Source organism: Pimephales promelas, chromosome 1 (assembly GCF_988280905.1).
Source record: "Pimephales promelas chromosome 1, fPimPro1.hap1.1, whole genome shotgun sequence".
Taxonomy (NCBI): domain Eukaryota; kingdom Metazoa; phylum Chordata; class Actinopteri; order Cypriniformes; family Leuciscidae; genus Pimephales; species Pimephales promelas.
The window spans coordinates 35,751,739-35,772,112 of record NC_142769.1 but is presented as its reverse complement, the minus strand read 5'-3'; the positions used below and the strand labels follow the sequence as shown (position 1 = coordinate 35,772,112).

The following is a 20,374-nucleotide window of genomic DNA, read 5'->3' as shown; positions in this document are numbered from 1 at the left end:
ATGTGCGCTTTATGTAATCCTGATACTGTCACGCAGATCAAAGGCATCTTTTACTGTCCATTATATTGAAATGTAATCTTGAAACCTAAAATTACCATAAACAAATCTGTCTTGAAATAATGCTGCATTTCATTTAAATTGTATCAAAGTGACACTTAAAGTAACAGTTAATTCAAAAATGAACATTTTGCAGTTCATTTTCTCACCCTCATGTCGTTCTAAACCTGAATTACTTTTTTTCTGAGGAACACAAAAGACAATTACAAAAAATGGGAACTGACTGAAGCCTTCAAACTAGAAAAAGCTCTATTAAAATATCAAATGTGGTCCATACGACTATAGTTCACAAAGTTTAAGTCTTCTGAAGTTTTACAAAAGCTATGGGAGACGTGCAGACTGAAATTTAAGTAGTTATTTTCTGATACTGCTCCTCTCCATGGCTAGAACAGCTAGAATCAGCGAGAATCAGTCCAACATGTGAACTGGATCAAATGATTCATTAAAAAAAAAAAAACACTCAACAAAGGATTTGTTTACAACCCAGAAAATGCTACTTCTCTCATGAACTTTCATGGGCATGCTAAATAGAGAAAGGAATTTCAATGTAGGACCCACGAAAGTTGTCATATTACTTCAGGAAGCTTAGAAAATATAGTGCATCTGGATGACTTTTATGATTATTTTTTGGATGCTTTTGCATGGTGTTTGAAGATAGAAAGCCTTTGTAATAATCATATTGAAAAATGTCACCTGTGACAATCTTTATATATATATTTCTCCTTATTTTTGTGCTTCAAAAAATAGAAAAAGGCACACGATTTGGATCAACACAGGGCTAAATAAATAACGGCAGAACATTTATTTTTGGCCAAACTGTTTCTATAAAGGGATCTTAAAATAATCCATCCTAACCTGAATTTAAGTGTTTGATCATGACTGTGTTGTCAGTGTACTCGCTGTTTCTGTGTCCCGAGGTGCTGTGAAATATAGATGTAGAAGGAAATTCTTTCTTATTCTTCCCTCCTGAGATTTACTTAACATGAGGGTCTAGTTTTTTTATTCAATTTGAGACGTTCACTTGTATCAGAACAAAGCATAGCATAGCACCGCATCGTTCTATAATTTATGGCTATGTCTAAATTAAATGGAGCAGTGGGGAAAATGGCTTCTGGACATAACTGACCTCGCCACCATTATCAGGCCACCAGCTCACTGACTCTATCTTGCACCAGTCCATCAGGTCTGCATGACATCAAATCTCATGAATTGTTTACAGTGTTTACTCAGCATTAGGTCACCAGCACTGTGCCCACATCAATTAGTAACGATTAGTCTATTTAGCTTAAGACCTTTTTATTGATCCAAGACAACAATAGACATTTCAGTGGAGTGGAGTTCATTTGTAGCCCTGCATTGTACTTCTAAATACTGTAAAATATTTAGATGTCAATTTCTGTGTATCCACTGTCGTCTTTATCTTCCTTTACTGGCAGAGACATTATCATAATGCCGTTGGGTTTACAGACACCAAGAATAACAGTCCTGAGGATCCAGAGTGTCATATTAGACAGTTTAAATTTTATTAGGCAGCAGAACAAAATGCATTGGACAGATTTTTCTTTTATATGCTTTAGCCCCGAAGCACAGGCTGACAGAAAGCAGCACAGTAGGTGGTATGTCCCCATTCATATTCCCAACTGCCAGATGATATCAGATTACCTCTTTGATCATGTGATGTGCAAAGCAAAAGTGTGAGTCACGTGAGCATGTGCAGAATTTTGCTGACGTCAGAGATGTGGAGGAGTGGTGCTATTAAGCACCAGAGACATATGCCTGTGTGTATGTGTTTGTGAACATGCTGGATTTGCATGTGTGTGTAGGTGTGTGAGATCCCACACCATTAACAGATGAGTTAAATCAAGCTGCCAGTATAAGTGTCATACATGTGACCCAGAGAGCCGACAATGGTTCAATGTGATCTGAGTGGGGTTGTACTTGGAAAAACTTCTGAACATTCCATATGTCGGAGCTGAGTGGTTTGTTTTAGTGAAAAATTAGAAGAGTAATCTCACAAATTAAACGGGTAAGCCGCTTGATTCAAACCCTAAAAACCTTGATATCCCTGTGAATCTGCGGTGAGCTGAAATCCGCTTGGCTGGCCCTGGTCATCATAAGTGCGCTTACAAAAGAGAGTTGTGTAGGGGGAGGGAGGTCTCTCTGGCAGCAATACTACCAGTTTTGGAAATCCAGCGTTGGGCTAATGCACTGCAATATAGTGTTTAAAAGAGCTGCAACACAAACATTAGTTTTAGATCATATTTATGACCCTGACTTCTTTATCTCTGAAAAATAGACTCTTGCACACTAACGCTGTACCAGGTATCATTCAGAATTTAACTGAGAATGCCTTTACAGTATCTGAATTTGAATTTAGGGAGTAAGGTTGTGTTGTGAATTTGAATGTTAGGAAGTAGAATTAAAACTGAAATGAATATGCATGTATTTTTAACCACAAGAGCAAAGTTAGTCTTTTTTTAACGTTTGAAAGTTTTGAAGCGTATGAATATCTGAAGTTGAAATGTTTATAGTCAGGTACTGTAGGTAGGAATAAATAGACAGACATACAGATAAACAGATGGTAGACAAATAGGTAGATACTGTAGGTCCGATGGGTTAGTAGATAGAGGGGTAGATGGGTAGGGAAGAAGATTGATGGATAGACAGTTCGGTATGTTGATGGATAGGTACACTGGTAGATAGATGGGTGGGGGTTGGTAGATTAGTAGGATACATTTACATTTAAAGAGCACCTATTATGGCATTTAAAATGTTCCTAATATTGTTCTGGGAGTCCCCAACAACAGTTTTACATGAATGCAATGACAAACACTTTTGTTGTCTTATAATATGCATTTCTTTTTACCTGATTTGCTCACCGACTCCCAAATGATTCGTACAAGGACTCATTTTTCCAAACCACTCCTTTGCGTGACGCTAATCGGCGGTGATTGGTCAGATGACCCAGTCAGTCAGTTATTGTTTGTTAGCCCAACGCATAAACATTATTGATAAAGCACTGCAGTACTACAAGACGCTCTATTCTTTATGACAACTCCAATAACAGCGACAAACATTTCACATATTTAAAAAAAATTACATTGGAGGCCTAGATGCTGCGCTGAGCGTAACTTACACACACACACATACTTATTGCGCATTCCCTCCTCGCGCACCGACGCTACAAAACCCATAAAAGCAACAATTATTAATAATACTTACAGGATGTGATTCGGAGGAGGAAGCTGATCCATATACACTGTGGGGGTACTGAGCCCTCCTTCAGGAACAACCGGCTTGCGAATCCACATTTGAATTCATTTATGTTATTGAATGATTCGTCATTAAAATGATGAGAACACAATCGGGCTATACTGTTGTGGTATCGTTGCAAATATGAACTCTAACCACCGATTCTTCACATGCTGAAGTGGCTGAACTATCTTTGCATTGTAGAACACAGCGTCTTCTCGACATGATGCTATTCAGCTGAAGTATTTGTGTTCTAGACTTCAAGTTTACACTTTCGTCGGCCAATATGCTTATGTTTCGTATTTACGTCACTACGAAACAGCTAATGACTCGTTTCAAAAACAATTCATTTCATAGACTCAGAGTCGACTCTCACTTTTGAAAGACCATAACTTTATATACGGTGCACTTTCAGATATAAATCTTTGCAGGATGTTTTCATTCCCTTAGAGCTATATTCCACACCACATGAACAGTCATTTTCGTCATTTTCAAAAATCCATGATAGGGGCTCTTTAATCATTTAGCAGACCATTTTATCCAGAGAAAATTTCAAATAAGAGCAATAGAAGCAATCAAACCAACAATAGGGCAACAATATGCAAGTGCTGTGTCTAGACCCAGTTATTCTAGACCCAGTTATTCTTTTTTTTTTTTATAGATGTAGAATAGGAAGTGGCTTACTGTATCTACTGGCTTCAGTACACTTGAAGAGAGATCACACAACCACAGATTTGTAAGATTTAATATTCTAAGATGAAAGGCAGGTTGCTGCAGCCCCCATGAAAAAGGACGTACCAACACCTACATGCGATTTACTTTATCCAGATAGCCACTCTGTCTATTCTCTTAGGGATGCCTAGGTGCTTGATGTAGTCTTTAGTCATTTGCTTTAGCCATTTGTGGAGTAATTAACCTCTCCTCCCCTGAGCTTCGGCAACTGCCACCGCTTTTGTTGGAGTGATTTTTCCCTGTTGACATGTAATTGCTGCATCGCCCAAGATAGTTGGTCCATATGTGCCTGTGTGTATTTGTACACGTATGTGTGTGTTCTGATAAAGGGGCAACCCTAAAGTGACAGTCGGCAGCCTGTACGTGAGGAGATTTTATAGTAGCTAAATTTAGAAATGGTCTCATTCCAGTTCACATAAGTTAATTCATTATTGATGTGAAGGATGTAGATGGGGCTGATGGCCAGGGAAATTTAAAGCCTGTCTGGCCTCTAATCCTGGACTGCTCAAGTGAATAACTACAGATGACCGATCATAAAGCTAATGATGGAATGGGAAATATGTCACACGTACTAGGCTGAGAGCACTTATTTGGATAAAGATCAATACTAAGCATTTCTCACTGAAAGAGGAAATTGTGCTATATTATGATCATAACATCCCTGAATCATCTTTTACATTATGCAGCATATGCTACACATGCTGAGATGTGACACATACTGAGAACGAATGAGTGGGGTAAAAGGATTTTTATTTTCCAGGCATGAATAGAAGTCAGTTAAACAGCTTAAGCAACAGCCTTTTGTTTCTCACTCCATTAGCATGAATTGCTTGATAAATCTTTTTTTAAAATATTGTCGTTCAAAAGTTTGGGATTGTTTGATTTTTTTTTTTTTTGTTGCTGAAATAAATTAATACTTTTTAGCAAGTATGCATTAAATTGGTCAAAAGTGACAGTAAAGATTTATACGTTGTTGCAAATTTCATATTCATCGAAGAATTCTGAAAAAAAAAATGATTATAGCTTCCACAAAAATATTAAGCAGCACAACTGTTTTTACCATTGATAATAATACGACTAAGGGCCCTATCTTGCACCCAGCGCAATTGACTTTGTACACCGACGCATGTATCATTCGTATTTTGCACTCGCGCAAAAGCGGGCTTTTCCCTCCACAGATACACACCGGCAAACTAGGGAATGAACTTGCGCTCCCTGGGCGGTTCGGCGCAAAAAAGGAGGCGTGTTCCAGCGCAAACAATCCCTGGTGCTATTTTGCAGTTTCAGAAAACAATTGCACCACTGATCAGAAAAAAACTAGTCTATACTCAGTGTATTCTGTGTAGTATTCTTGTATAGATTCTCTCATCTACACAGATGTATTTTACTTTTTGTAAATGATACAAAATATTAAAACAGGAGGGAAATCATTGTTGTGTCCATGACGATGGGAAAAATAGGCATAAAGACAACACATTCTCATCCTTTGGCGTCATATAGGTGACGCCATATGACATTTCGTTAAAATACTACGCACATGGCACCCTTTAGCGTCAATATAACATGCACTGTTATGGGTAGGTTTAGGTTTGGGGTAGGGTCTGTGTCTCATATTGACGCTTAAGGATGCCAGTCACCTGTATGACGCCTTGGGTTCTGCGTGTTATATTGACGCTAAAGGGTGCCATGTGCGTAGTATTTCGACAAAATGTCATATGGCGTCACCTATATGATGCCAAAGGATGAGAACGGGCTCCATAAAGCTTACACATTTACCCAAATTATTCTAAGCATGTTTAACCGAAGCTAATTTGGCTGGGTTTGTCACATTTCTAATTTCCCTTTTCTTTCTTTTATGGCCCTTACGAGAACATCGATCTCCTCGGCTATGAACTGATTCTGAAGCGCGCCTGGTTAATGCGCCGTTATAATAGTATTGGGCCATTGAACAAGCGCATGTGATTTGACGTTCTTATATTGGTTTGTTTTTCCTGTAACGCTCATACCACACCTATGAATAATGAAGCTACTTCAGACCTACCCCTTTTAGATTTTCATCGAGTGCAAGAGTCATCCCGCCGGTTAAATAGAGATCCGCCCACAAAGTTACTTGCGCTTTGCATTTGACACTTGCGTATTAGATCGTTAAAATAGGGCCCTAAATGTTTCTTGAGCAGCAAATTAGTTCATTAGAATGATTTCTGAAGGACTGGCGTAATGGCTGTGGAAAATGTAACTTTGCCATCACAGGAATAGATTACATAGAAATGCATTATAAATTCGTGAGCTTAGAGTTGTAAGGTTCTATCTCCGTTTAGGGTAGTTCTGAGATATTGAGCATCAAAGTTTTTACATCCCAGCTGGCAAAACTGTTATGTAGTATAATCTTCTACTATAGCTTTATCTATTAATTTTTTTTTTTTTTTTTTACAAAAATAACACCACACAGGCATTAATAAACACCTAATGGATCAGATTATGTCAAACTCAATTTCGACCAAAAGTGGAGATAGAACCAAGCTCATGAATTGTAATAACATTTTACAATATTACTTTTTACTGTATTTTTAATCAAATAAATGCAGTCTTACAGACTTAAAATATCTCACAGATCCAAAACCTTTAAAAGGGACAGTGTAGTTCGCTAAAAGGAGAGTTTTCTGTTGGCATATTCTCACAGGTTCATCTGGGAACTGCTGATTGGCTTCCATTGATGGCCAAATCTCTCCCTGTTCCACTTTATCCACCCCGGATGGGTTACTTTGTAGTATTCCCTCAAGACAAATAGAGTATTTCTAACTAAAAAGAAAATTACTTTTTTGTCAGAGGTGTGTGGGGAATTTTGGCTTATGGCCTAAGCTTAATGGAAAAGAGGGAAATTCCCTTTGCAGGAATAGGGATGAGTGCGCCAAGCTAATTTGACAGTGATGTAGAATCAACGGGAGATGTGTAAAGGTAATAAAACTGCAAAGAGTCATCAGAGAGTTGAAGAAGATTAAAACATGTGGGAAGCTAAGACTGAATATTTGTTTGAGAGAGAGAGAGAGAGAGAGAGAGAGAGAGAGAGAGAAAGGATAAAGAAGATAAAAATAAGAGTATTTGGATATGTCTGTGGCATCAATCATGTATCACTTCAAAAGACAGGCTCCTCATGGGATCAACACATCACCATCCTCATGTCAAGGGTGGCCTGGATGTTTTGACTGCAGAATTTTAAGTGGATGAAAGCTAAACATGGAGATGAAGACCAACACACACAAACCTTTGCACATTTTGACCACATCTTTTCATAGATGTGGTCAAAAATGTGCAAAGGTTTCCAATGGCTGTCATCTTTATACACTTTGTTTTTGTCCCATTACAGCAACTTTATTAGGAAAGAAAAATGCTCTCTGAGGAGCGATCCTGATAAGGGGACTGTCAAACAGAGGCCATGATTAATAATTCAGAGCAAACCACCAACTCCTTCGTCTGTCTTTAGTTTAAATGCAAAATAGCTTCTGAATCATGTGGGACAAAAGAACATGGATCAATAATTTAGAACAGCCTACTGTGGCTGAGGAAGAGATCGGGTTGGGATGCTCCCTGAGAGACATGAGAGGTTGAGTCGTTGGCCTGCTCTTTTCTGGCTTTGTCAAATGTAATCAGCCAATTCTCCTATCTGGTTTCATGCTTTAATAATAACTTTTTTGAAGTTTGAATTCAGTATCATCTACTGAGACATATTTACAATCCTAAAATAGCTCTAGGATTTTCAGTTTGTATCACTCCACTTGTGTGTTTAGGTGATCCAGACCGATCTTTACACCGGTAGGTGGCTACAAGAAACTGTTTTTGAGTGAATCATTCACTCAACTGATTTGTTCAGAAACACTGATTCATTTTGGAATTAAACAAGTAGCTGTGATTCATTAGATCATTTATTCAGAAACGAAACAGTGTTGATGTGTCCATAATTTCATACTGGCTTGAGTTGGTAATGCCTTGTTCACACTACATGATTTTAAAACATCGGGCTGAACTGTGCGGTTCACACTACATGGCTTGCTCTAGTGAAATCAGGAGTGTTCAAGTTGTTGAGCTGTTCACACCACACAACACAACGTGATTGATCCACAACAGAAGGTAACGCACTACACAAGCTGACAACAACTCTGTCACCCAACGATTCTATCTTGTCTACAAATCACCTTTTTTTAACGAAAAATGACGCGATAAGACGAACCGGAAATGACGCAAAACAGCATGTGCGTCAATACCCAGCGAAGAAGAGAAGAACACAACACGCGAATATGGACGTCAAACTGTTTGCGCGATGATTTGCTCTGAGAAAAAATGCAAAAAAAGAAAAAATGAGATTTACCCGGTGACCTCAACCCATGCCTTGCTCTGATTGGCTCTAGCTCATGACATCACTGAGGTTGAGTCACGCGACGGCTCTGAATATCTAGCATGCTAGATATGGGCTCTATGCACGGCGTTAATAATGCTATATTCCAAACTACTCTTTTTGGCTTACTCTTCTTCACATACTATGTAGTTGGGAAAATGCAGCATCGTGTGTGTTGCTTAAAAGCGCATATTGTTCATTTTGCTTCGGCTTTGTTAGAAATTATTTTCATTAGTGTAAAAAATAAAGCATATCTAAAAAAAAAAGTTCTTTCTTTCATTCTTTCTTTCTTTTCTCTGCCTGTCAAATTTTGGCCAGTAAAAATCTATTCTGAAAAATGTTGAAATTCTCCCAACGTTCAGTCATCCTCCAATGTGCTTGATTTAGTTTGGTGGCTGATTTTGTTATGAAAGACTCCCAGCAGTGAATAAGGACTTCGCTATTTGGAGGCAACATATATTTAATATCTCAACTGTGTCCAATTTCCTCTTCAGAACTGAAAATCAATACAAATAGTATCCAAATATCTTACACATTCCAGTGTCTCAAATGCAATGAGCACAACAGATAAGCAAACAAGAAAACAAACAACACCATATCAGCACACCAGACCAGCTGCTAACATACTTTTCCTAGGCATATGCCACCAATGGACAAGCAGGTGCTACAGTATCTGCTGTGTCTGGAGAGATGTTGCTCTCTAAGAAGAACGCAGTCATTGTGAACTGTTGTGCTGCCAGATATCACCCCTCCCCCTCTACCACCTACTTCTGTGTCCTTCCCTGCCACCAGAACAAACCCTAAATGCCCCTAAACTCAAACATACACATCACTGCACGAACATCTTGGACGGACAGATGGAACCGAGACATGCTGCCTATTTGTGTCCAAAACCTATATTTAAGCTTAGACCCCTTTTAGCACAAACACTATTGTTTACGCCGGGGAATAACAAGGATGGATAAGAAATGCTCCATTCTTGCTCTGTGGAACATGCTGTTCTTTTGAGCTGTAGTTCACTACATGCTCTTATGAAAATCATTTTTTCTCTAGGTTTTAATAAAATAAGTGGATTACATTTGGTAAAGTATGTGGAGCCACTGATCATTTATTGGGTCTTGAATGTGTAAAATGAAGCTTGGAAACGTGCCTGCGGATGTGCCATGATTACTCCAAACCGTCATACATTTCCCATGGACATGTAGAAGGTTGGGGGGAAAATTAAAGCTCAAAGCCTATTGATGGAATTTTGATTTACGACAAGCTCTATGTATTCGAGCAGGTCACTGTGAGTGGATTAGGCGTGTACATGTCTTGTAGCGTGTGTGTGTGTGTTCCATACTTCTCTATTGATTTCTGTCATTATAGATAATCTAACTCATCAATTTACATTGCCATGATTATCTTTATGTGCAGCATGTGTTTTCAAAGTAAATGCTGTTAGTTTATTAATATAGACTAAGCACATGTAGCCGTTTGCTGGATGCCCTGAAAACAGAGCAGCGAGAGCAACTTGTCATTTCCACCCTGGTGTTTCATTCCTCAAAATGATGTATTATATCATTATGTGTCATTATGCACTCAGTGAGGCTGTATTATGGCTATGTGTATCGGTTTTGTTTCCCTTGCATTTACTGCACACATGCAACATCAAACACCAACAGGTTCAGTCGCCCCTGAAATGCGCCTGCCACCACTGATTCCGTGAGAGCCGGAGGATTCAAGTCTTTTAGCCTGTTGCTATGGAAACACAGTTGGCTGATGGCAGAGGGGGGAGAAGAGGAATGATTCTTGGGAAATGTTTTATTTAATGAAGAGAGCATACGAGAATGAGAGACAGAGGGGGTGGGGGGTAGATAAAGTGATATAAGACGTAAAAGGGAGCGAGGGAGAGAACGGATATACACACCATCACCGTGTATACCAGATCAGATCTTTCCCATTCACATTTCAGTCGGCTCTGAAGATGGGGATGTCTTGAGGCGTACATGTGTATTCACATTAGCTCTTGATTCTGAGAACGACTGTTCTACAGTAAGAGGGCGAAAGCCATGTTGAGCTGCTTTGGGCTGGGAATGCTGCATGTCTTATTTACAGGAGACTGACAAATAGCAAAAATAAGCATTCCGCATCACTTACCTTCACAAATCCGTTCCTCCTTGGAGCTTTTTACACCTCCACTGGTGTGGGTGATATCTGACCCCAGGAGAGGATGACAGGGCTGTTTTGAGGTTTAAAAAAAGCAACCATGCAGGTGAATGAAATGTGAGCTGTGGATGTAGCAAATATTTTGAGGTTTGTTGCTTTACTTATTATTTATTTAGTCTTTCCTCAGCATTATGACTCAAATATTTGCTTGCAATATTTTTCCCTCTTGATTTTGTGCCGGTAAAAATTGACACAAGAACATATCCAGATCATATTTCAAATTTGCCATTCAAGAAAATTAAGCCTATTTTTGGGAGTATTTAGCATTGTGCCATTATTTTACTGACTCTGACCATATTCTCATATTGGCTTTTGTTGCTTTTTGGTAATAATTGGATACTAATTCTTTTCCCCCCCCATTTTTCTTTTTTCTTTGAATTAAGTCTGACATGAGTTGGACATTTTCTTTATAGTTTTTGTAAATTTTTCTCATAAATGATTCTTAAAGGAGTAGTTCACTTTTTAAAAATCTTTTGCTGGTAATTTACTCACCCCCATCATGTCATCCAAGATGTCCATGTCTTTCTTTCTTCAGTCGAAAAGAAATTAAGGTTTTTGATGAAAACATTCCAGGATTTTTCTCCATATTATGCACTTTACTGGGAACCAAACGGTTCAAGGTCCAAAAGACAGTTTCAGTGCAAACTGCAAACTGTTCAAAGGGCTTTAAATGATTCCAGACTAAGAATATAAGGGTCTTATCAAGCAAAACTCGCTCATTTAAACAAAAAAAACCCCCAAAGTTTAAGTTTTATAAGCTCAAACGCTAGCCTCGCTCTGCTCTGTGTTGCACGTTCATGACTCGCCTGTTCGAACTCGTTCATCAAAATGAACAAATCTTTTTTTCGAGTCATTTGGTTCATTCAACAAACGAAATGAACGAATTGACTCGGAAAAAGATTTGTTAATTTTTGGATTTGTTCATGGAGAAAAATCCTGGAATGTTTTCATCAAAAACCTTAATTTCTGTTCCACTGAAGAAAGAAAGACATGGACATCTTGGATGACATGGGGTTGAGTAAATTATCAGTAAAATGTTCCAACCCCCGTAAGATTTTTGTTGATCTTCAGAACACAAATAAAGATATTTTTGATGAAGTCGTTATTTTTTAATTTTATTTTTTGTGCACAAAAAGTATTCTCGTCACTTGATAAACTTAAGGTTGAGCCACCGTAGTCACACATTTTAACAATTTCTTTACTAACTTTTCTGAGCCGGCAGATGAAATTACCAATCAGCCTATGGAGGAGTGAGCCAGCTCTCAGATTTCATCAAAAATATCTTAATTTGTGTTTTGAAGATGAACAAAAATCTGACGGGGCTGGAACAACATGAGGTTGAGTAATTACTGACAGAATTTTCATTTTTGGGTGAACTAATGCTTTTAAGATCCTTGCACACGGAGTCAGAATTTTTTTCGTATTTGTCACTCAGTGGCTCTGAGTTGTCAAAACACTTGCTTCGGATGCGAAAAATGCAGAAAATCGAAACATTTTGGAGGCAGTGTGTAAACATGATTGACAAACGTGAGGTCGTATTTATTATTTAACGTGGATATTTCTGATGAGAACTTCGAACTCAGTGTGCAAGCACCTTTAGAGAGAACAATTGTGTGTTAGTAACTCACCTAAACTTAAATCTTTTTACTCACACGTGCCGAAGGTGTATTCCTTTTGCTTTCCAGAGGCCTGAAGTTTTCTGTTTCATGCTCATACGAGCTGACCACAGGATGAGAGGGATAAAAGAGGGTGATGATGATGACACTTGAGAGAAGTGACCTGATTAAGCAAGATCCTTTTAGGCATGTATTCTATTTCTGACATTTGTTTTATACACAGCAGTATGAATCATTCTACACCTAAAGAAACGTGGAAAGAGCACAATGAATGTTTTTGAGACATCATCATGTACTAGCCATGGTGGGGTTTATAAAGTATATGCTAGATTAGTAGTGTTCAGGAGCAAACAGTGTTTTTCTTTGTCTGGAGCTGTGTGTTTTGTACCCAGTGAAGCCCTGCACCCTCAGGCTTGATTCATCATGGTCCATCCCCTCTGCTGTGCCCCATTAGGATCAGAGCTGCTATTTCTGTCCTCTACCTGTGGCGGGATGCTTCCTACATTGCCTTCATGCATCCTCGGCCAAATTCCATTAAATAAGGAAAGAGTTTGTCTAAGGTCCCTTTCTGAGAGAAAGCTCCGGAGGAGTTTAAAGGAAGTGATGGGGTCTAATGGAAACCTTTTAAAGAGGCTGAGCTGACCAGTGGGCTGCTGTCTGGACCTACTTCAGTCAGTAAATACACTGGCCGCTGTCCTGTGATCTCCTGCCAGAGCACGTCATTGGATGCTTCTCTGTGTGAGAGAGAAAGAGGGAGTGCAAGAGGACAGGGAGGGAGTGAATTAGAAACAGAAAGAGGTGTAGGAGGAGGAACAAAGGAACACAAAATAAAACGGATTAAGGGAGAGCTATATAAAGTCAAGCAGATATCGACTATTCCTTTAAGCAAGTGCTGAAGCAATTATGGGGGGAAAAATATGCTGTCACATTGAAGGTCACAGGTCGCTGCTGTAGCACTTATTATTGGCCAGATTTATAGTCCTTTGGATTGATTAATCACTTGTCTTGAACAAAACTTGATCATTTAAGCTATCATGATTACTCTGAGTCTGATTTACACTGAGTTTAGGTCTTGGGTTTTAGAAGAAAGCAGGAGACTATTCCTCGCTCCCCATTTTTGTGCTTAAAACGGATGCATGTTTAATGATTATCACACACATGCTCACAGAAGCAATTTTGTAATTATGTTTAGAGTAGGGGAAAACAATGGCTTTTGCATGGAAATATGTGGCAAATTGTTAGTTGGATTTTGCTAACTATATAAAATGACTGCATGGTGCCAAATTATCTCAGATGGAAGGTTGCAGTTTTATGCCTTAAACTTACCCCAAAATTTAAATTGTGTCCACGTGTCATCATTTACTCAGCATTATGTTGTTCTAGACTAAAAATAAATACATTTTTAAGAACGGTTTACATCGTATAGACAAAATTATATGGGAACCGACATTCTTTATAATATATTCTTTTGTGTTCTGCAGAAAAAGAAAGTCATATGGCTTTGAAATGAGACAAGGGTGAGAAAATGATGACACAATTTTATTTTTGTGTGGACTATGCCTTTAAAATGCATCTTTCCACCTTTTTACACCCTAAAAATAATAGATTAATCCAAAATAAATGCACAAGAAATGCAGCTTGATATCATATTAGGCATATCCAAGTGTAAAACCCACACTCGTTGATACGTTTTCAGGTCATTCCAACCATATCTTACACATTAGCACAAAATGAGACAGAAATGTTGTGCATTAAATATGTTAAATGAAAAAAAAAAACATTTGATTATTAATGCAAACTGTTTTAAGAAGTCTACATGTGATGCTATTTATTAGTGTGATGTGATGCTCAATCAGCTTGGCTGTATTTCTCATAATATCCTGCAGAGGGCAGAGTTTTACCACTTTCTCTATCTAACCTCAAACTGTTGAGACCAAACTACACAAAGCAAACTTTCATACCATTTAAAGAAGAGTTTAAACACATTCCTCTACTCCAACTCACTGTGCTTGACTGCTGTATTTGAGTGCAGTGATGTCTTTTGATCTGTTTGGAGTCACCTTGAGAGCAACACTCAATAGAGAAGAGCCTGTTAATTTGATTAGGCCAGCCATGCTGTGTGTTGCAGGGTGCATAGAAGTGTGCTCGTTCCCTGATGGGGGGAACGTGTAATGGAGAAGACCACACTTGGTGGGCAGTAACATTAATGAAGCTTGGGTGGACCTCAAAACTGTGCGCCTACTCTGCTTTGAGTGGCACGGGATGAGTTTTCCCTGGCAGATAACTTGCCATCTTATTTAATTAACTCCGTTTGATGTTAGTGGCTGCCGGTGGAGATTGTTCTCTCTCTATACACACACACACACACACACACACTCCTATCACCTCTCACTTCCTGTCTCATGCAGAGATCTGCTGGTAAAGTATGGAGAGGGAAATAAGAGACTGTTGTTCCAGTGTACAGTAAGTATAGCAAGCAAATCAGAAAGTGAAGAGAAGTCCATGTTCCTTTTGAGAAGAATACTGAAAATAGAGGCTTGTTATGATATATGACAGAAACATGCCCCTGCAGAGTGATGTGTGCATACAGTATAGTTGGACAGCAGGTACAGTAGTAATGTGGAACATATTGATTTGTCTCTTGAGTCAGGCTTTCAGTAAGATTACTTTAGTAGTGAACATAATTTCTTCAATTAATGAAACAGCTTCTTTGGCATCCATCTCCACCCAGATGCAAATAAATATACCCCACAGTTTATGCAGTTATGTTTCTAAGCCAGCATTATAAAAGCAGGAAATAAAATGAGAAAGTTTTAGCTCTATATCAGAGTTATGTGTGACACTTTCTTCCAGCCTTCGCATTCCTATTCCCCCTCTTTCCAAAACTGCGTCATTCTCTAAATGGAAATATTTCACGCTACATAATTTATCTTACTCAAACAGGTATGGTTCCGAGTCCGACAACACTCACGACTCAACTTCCTCTCTGCTAATGCCTCAGAGTGTTTGCTTCCCCTGTTCTGTGGGATTAAGTGTACACTACACTGCAGTCTCCTGCTATGTTTTCATTCAGTAAGCTGTTGTTACTACTATAGAGCGAGACAGTCTCCAGGAAATGCAGGGATCTTTTTCTCATTTGATTTCAGATTGAATCTGTAATCATAGCCAGGATCGTAACCACCATGGGGGGCACATCTAGGGAGACGGGACACATTCTGTGAAATATGTGAAATATTCACATTTGTCAACTAATAAATAGGGTTTTTTCAATGGCTGATTTTTAAGCTACTACGTAATATCCATAGACTGACATTTATTTATTTTGGCAGCGGCAATAATAGCAACGTATACGATGTATATATGATTATATTTATCAAAATCTTAAATGGAGACCACCTTATGGGGGAGGTTACTTGTCCCTATCCTTAGACCAGCCCTAACCCTACTCGTTACAATTTATTTCCACTATTCTAGACCCGTTATTTCCAGCTTACAGCCAAAAGCTAACAGCACTTACCTTTGTCAGACAATTGTTTGGCAGAGTCATTGGTAATGCCATATGCCAACAAGATGGGCTATTTGCTCTTGGAGTAAATAGACACTTTTTTTTTAATTGTAATTAGTTTAATTTATTTTGGCATTTGTCTACTGTAGATAATGTGCTTCCACAAAAGAAGCAACAAATGAACAAGAGAACTGTTTCTTGATGTGAAAAAGCAGAATGAGAAACATATTGTTATATATACTGATATATATATATATATATATATATATATATATATATATATATATATATATATATATGAAGAGTTCAGATGCAAAGTGCCATTTGAAATTTTCTTCTAGAATGATCATTTTTATCAAGCTTGTATATTTAAGTTCAGTGATTTCACTTAAATGGCAATGATGATTACCTATTAATTGTTATTTAAGTGAAATTACTGAACTTAAATATACAAGTTTGATAAAATTCATCATTCAAGAAGAAAATTTCAAATGGCATTTAGAGGCTTTTGCATCTGAACTCTTCATATATATATATATATATATATATATATATATATATATATACAGTGCCATTCAAAAGTTTGGGTTCAGTAAGTAAGATTTTGTTAATACCTTAAAAAATGTAAAGTTTTTTATGCTCACCAAGGCTACATTAAAAAAAAAAACTTTGGATTTGAAACAGTATTTGAAATATTATTACAGTTTTCAGTGTGTGTGTGTGTGTGTGTGTGTGTGTGAATTATATTCTCCCTTAAGGTTTGGCAAGTGGTCTGCCTCCAAAAAAGCATAGAACTTATGTTTATTAAATTTAACAGCTACCAGTGGAGTGAATTGATGACTGTTGGAAAGGAGAAAGGGTGTAGATTTATGTAGCTGTCAGGCTCTTGTATAGTGCAGTTAATCAGCCAATGTCTGATTTGTCCATACCCCTTCTCTGCTGTTGACGTCTGTACCTCCCCTTATATCTTCTAAATATGCATCGTTTAGTAACTAGATTTGACTAAATTCATCATTCATGATTCCAACGTAAAGTACATCCATGTCTGAGATTACATTGTTTTTCTTATCATGGACTAGTAATCATTCCCAGATGTTGTACTAAACAGTATTGGGAGGTTTTTCTGAGATGTGTGCTAAAAAAAAGAGAGACACCCTACCACCCCGGTCCTTGAATATCTGAGCCGCACCCTTATCGGGAATGAGTGAATTCATGACACCAGCAGCTGGTTTTAATAAGTGAGTTGGAGCAAACATCTTGCGAAACAGAAATAAAGAAAAAAAAGAAAAGAAAAAAAAAGGTGCGAGTGAACGAGTAGGGGGATCCAGCGGAGAGAAAGAAGCAGAGAAGATAAAACGAGAGCGTAAAAGATAAAGTGTTGTTTCAGTGCCCAGCAGGCTAAGATGAAAGCATAGGCTAATTAATGTTGGTGATTAAAGCTCATCCTCTCTGACCAGCTGCTTACGAATCTATGATGCCATTGATCATCTGAGAGCACCGGCCCATCCAAACACACCAGAGCGCTGCAGTGAACCTTTAATCCAACTCACACATGTATGTGTATGCATGTAGAGAAGCATATGTACATAGTGGTGCTTTCTTTTCATGTATTCCCTGCCAGACTAGAAGCCTCATGGTATGAATTAACCCATGATATACTCAATTAATAAATGTCTGACCCTGCTGTGCATGATTGTATGCCTGTTAAATCATAAAGTGCACCAGTGATAGAGTGTAGTCTAACCCTGAAGTTTCTTTCCATGCCAAAATCCCTATTAGAAAGTTAGTTTATCCAATTCTCACTATTAACTAGTTGCTTATTACTCGAATATTGGCTGCTTGTTAGCACTTATAAAACCCATATTATGGCATAGAATATGGGATGACCATATTCTACATCCCTTAATCTTACTCAATAATACCTAAACTCAACAACTACCTTACTAACTATTAATAAGCAGTAATTAGCAGTAGTTTGAGGCAAAAGCCGTAGTTAATAGTAAGAATTGTATTGTGAACAAACATTTTCCCCTGAAAATTTGAGTTAGAATAGTTTGCAATAGTGTGATTATGAAACACAAAATGTGTCTGGGAAAGCATACTAGTGTGTAGATGAGTTTACCTGTTTGGCGTGATGATGTTTAATGTCCTGAACAACCTCTGTATTCCCACTTAGCCACCGCCATGTTCAAGACAAGTAAGACAACAACCTTAATTGGTATTACTGATGCATTTCAAAATGTACTGTAGGCTTTAGCTTGTGTTAACCATAGGCCTCATTTCAGACCATTAACCAAAAATACATTAAAAAAAAACACACACACACAACTGAAATTCATGCCAATGGAACAAGTAGTGCTAGTGAATAGATTCGTCCTAAAAATGTTTCTCTCTTTCATATCTGGCTCATTCAGGCAGTTCCTATAAAGTAACAGATTTGGAAAAGAATAAGATCTACACAACATTGAGGTATTTTATAGTGGATATTTCATTGGAATATAGTCTCTGACTCTGTTATATAAGTTACAACATAGTTTTTAGTAGTATTTAATGTATGTTGATGACCTAATTGTTCATTCATTTATTTTATTCCAGAAAACTATGCCTCTAGTTAAATTACGTAATTTGATATAATTTGATTATTTTATATAAATTGAGAATTTGTTATGATTAAAAATCGTCACAATTCCTTCATAGATAAAATGAATAACCTTTAAGTTTGATACAATTTGATACTCATAGTGTCTTGTGTTTTTATACAGGGGCCTTGACCTGAGGGCAGCAGTAAGACCCCTTGTGTTTTTCATTTCGGTTTCCCTCTCTCTCCTACTCTTTCTCTTCCTCTCTTCTTGGTGTGGGGGGAGAATGAAGACCTCCTGTGTGCTTTGACATTCCACGCAGTCTAATGAAATGAAGGGTGAGGCTTTGTGAGGAATGTGCTCTGGAATGTGTCTGTTATGATGGCCTTCCGCTCTACTAGGACACAATCCGTCAAACCAGGGTGCTGATTGTGCCTGTCCCTGTCACAGATGTGAGGAGACTCTAATTTTAGAGCAGTTGGTTTTTAAATCGATACCAGTGCACCAATCACCAGCTGTCTCATCTGAATTATGGCACAGCCTTGGTGGATGTCAGGGTGCATTTGTGATGCTGCGAAGCAACTGACTCGCACACACTCTGTGTATGCAGAATCCCCTGTCATTACCCATTAGGCTTCAGGGGTCAATCTATCTTTATATTTCAGATAGCTTGTTATATCTATATAGGCAGAACAACGTCAATGAATGTAAGAGGAAGAACTCAGTGATGTTTATGCACCTTTTGTTTATATTATAAATCACCAGATATGCATTATGTATTGTTCATATTTTATGGATGTATGGAAAGGAAAACATATTTAAAAAGTAAACAAAAAAGCTTTATTGTGTTGTTTCTGTTAAAACATTAATTGAGTTCCTCAGGATTGTTTTCATAAGGGTTTACATCCTAAAAAATCGAAAGGTTTTAGACATTAACTGCAGTTCTTTGCCGTATTATTGAAACTGCAGCCCAAATGAGAGGACACACATCATAAATATGTAATTAATTTACATGTAATGCTAAATTTCATCTCATTCCCAATAGCGATTGAATTTCCTTTCCTTTGGAATGCATAAAATCTCGTTTCCAGCAGATGGGAACACTTCCAATCCTTCGGAAACATGTTATACATTTTAAAAGATGCTTGGAATAAATAGAGCATTAGTCACTCTTACTTATGGTTAATTTAGTGAATCTGTGCTATAGCGAATGATCAAAGAGACAGTAATTGAATATCGAAAGACTTCTAACTGACTTATTTACTATTTTTATATCTAAAACTTCTTTAATGATTGTCGTAGATCGTTATAGAAGAGTTTAAGAAGTGTTGTTGCACATTTGACAAATGAACTTTGTCTTTTAAAGGGATAGTTCACTTTGAAATTAATTTTTGAGATGTTTTAGCTTACCTCAAGGGCATCCAAGATGTAGGTGTCTTTGTTTCCACAGTATTTACAATTTTGTTATTTTTAGGTCAAACCATTCTTGTCTGTCAGTCATATAATGCATGGAGACCTATGGGGTTCACTGAGCATGCACAGAGAAGTCCAAATTAAACATGAATTAATGACTCTTAAATGTAAGTACACATTGATGGCCTAAGACACGAAATGAGCGGTTGCAAAAAAAAAATTGTGCGCGGTTGTGAAAAAAATTCAACGTTGTCTGTTGATGTAATGAAATCGTCTTCCATTGCGGTTTCCTGTATATCTAAATACTATGTTTAGATCTTCTCAGTGAAAGATAAAACTTCTGAAATCTCTGTGTAAACAATGAGTGACGTACATGACCGAGAGACCACTTCCGGCGCATGCGCAGACCGAAAGCGTCCGCACTCTCAGATCACTTGGACGTGGCTGTGGTTACAAGAGGTAAATCGATATAAATACTGTTCGTTTTCTCACACAAACCGCTCGTTTCATGTCTTAGGCCATCAATGTGTACTTACATTTACGAGTCATTAAATCATGTCTAATTTGGACTTCTCTGTGCATGCTCTTTGAGGTGAACCCCATATACCTCGATTATATGACT

At 37.9% G+C, this 20,374-nt stretch overlaps 1 protein-coding gene across 10 annotated transcripts in view; it reads left to right on the top strand.

Moving 5' to 3' along the window:
* Positions 1-20,374, top strand: part of tjp1a (tight junction protein 1a) — a 125,780-nt gene that overhangs the window by 15,060 nt on the left and 90,346 nt on the right. The gene's annotated exons all lie outside the window — the stretch shown is intronic.